Here is a 1,711-nt window from a genome sequence, read left to right on the forward strand (position 1 = left end):
GCGGGGCTGGGTCTAATCAGGATCATTGCTCAGAGGCACGGGTCCTCATGGCTGACTTTGGGGGAGGCCTCCATGCTGGCTTGGATGCTCACACCGTGTCCAGGGTCTTGGCTGTGTTTCAGAGCCCTACGAGTTACCGAAGGAAAGGATTAGATGCCTGGGATATTTTTATTTTCTGGACGGTGTCAAAGTCTGAGTGTTTCCTCGTGGCCTCTGGAGTAGAGAGGACCCCAAAGACCAGGCAGGGGGGTTGTCTTGCCTCTATGCCCTTTACCTGGACACAAGTCAAGTCACCCAGAAGCACTGGCTTTTCAGCTCTCAGACTTGGGGATCTAGGTCATTACATGACTCTGGAATTCCAGGCATAGTCTCTTCGGGGTACAGTCTCGTGGCTGTGGCCAGGCCTGAGGTTTACAACAGTCCTGTTTATCATTCCACAAAGGTCTATAGTGGTGTGCTATATGTTTATCCAGACCCTGGAAGAAAAAAACCCTGGAGGGACTTTTATTGAGCCCATTTTCCAACAGGGCAAATTGAGGCTCAGGGACATACAGGCGTCAACCAAGAAGCAGAGAGACATGTTGCTTAACCTTCTGAGCGTCTTTTCAAACTGAGGACTGTTAACTACGTGTTCCACTGATGCAGAAGCTGAGGGTCAAGACTTCAACTTCTCCAAACCCTGCCCTGCTGGCCAGGGCGGAACTCTCGGGCAGTGAGGACGGGGACTCCACAGTGGGCTGGCATCTTTCCAAACACACGTCAGCAGCATGCAGACAGTGGATTTGTCTTCCATCTGTTAAAGGAGCCCCGTGTTGCTTTGCTTTCCGTGTGAGAAGTTCTGAGAGCCCCAGATTCATAGTAGCACATGTGAGGTCAGCAGCATCCCCATGGGGTCTTGTGAGGGTTGGCACCAGGCCACACGTGCTTAGCCCAGTGATCCAGTGTGGCCTCACTAGGAGCAATGGGCCCTCGCACAGGCTATCCCAGTGCTAGGATAGTCCTCATTTCATAGAAAAGGACCAGAGACCCACCCCACAGCTACTTGAGGGACTGTGTTGGTCCTAGGCAGCTGTGAAGTGCCTCTTCTCTGGGGACTAAAAGGGACTTCTGGTACTGTAGGGACCCACCCCGGAACCCCCTTTAGGCAGTAGAGTCCTGAGCTGGATAACTACCTGCAGTTTTGGGTAAATCTGTTTGATTTCAATGTAGCTTGAAAGTAGATTTCAAACATGAGCTGGGACTGTCTAGCAAGATGGGCTGGTGAACAGAGAGAGTACCTGTGTGCACAGGTGTGCATGGGGGAGTCACAGACCTTATATCCCCAGATTCCCCGCTCCTACCCACAGTGGAGGAGTCAGGGACGAGCAGTCAAGTCAGTCAGTGTCTTCTTTTGGACAACGCATTCCAGAGCTCTGCTCACGGTCCGAGCAGACAATGGGGCCTGGCCTCACTCCCTCCGTCAGAAAAATCTCGGAGTGGCTGATTGTTGTTACCCTGAAGTTCCTGGGTACCCCACCTGTCTTGGAAGAAACAAATTGTCAGGATAACATCTACTTTGAAACTATTTGGGAAGAAAAGGAGATTTAAAAAAAATTGGTATGGATAAATGCATGTGTGTGCATGTGTGTGAGATGTATGAGTACATGTGCATGGCATGTATATTTGTGTGTGCATATGTGTGCACATGTGTGTGCGCACGCGCATGCTCGTA

The sequence above is a fragment of the Rattus norvegicus genome, chromosome 3 (assembly GCF_021556685.1).
Source record: "Rattus norvegicus strain SHRSP/BbbUtx chromosome 3, alternate assembly SHRSP_T2T, whole genome shotgun sequence".
In the NCBI taxonomy this organism is placed as follows: domain Eukaryota; kingdom Metazoa; phylum Chordata; class Mammalia; order Rodentia; family Muridae; genus Rattus; species Rattus norvegicus.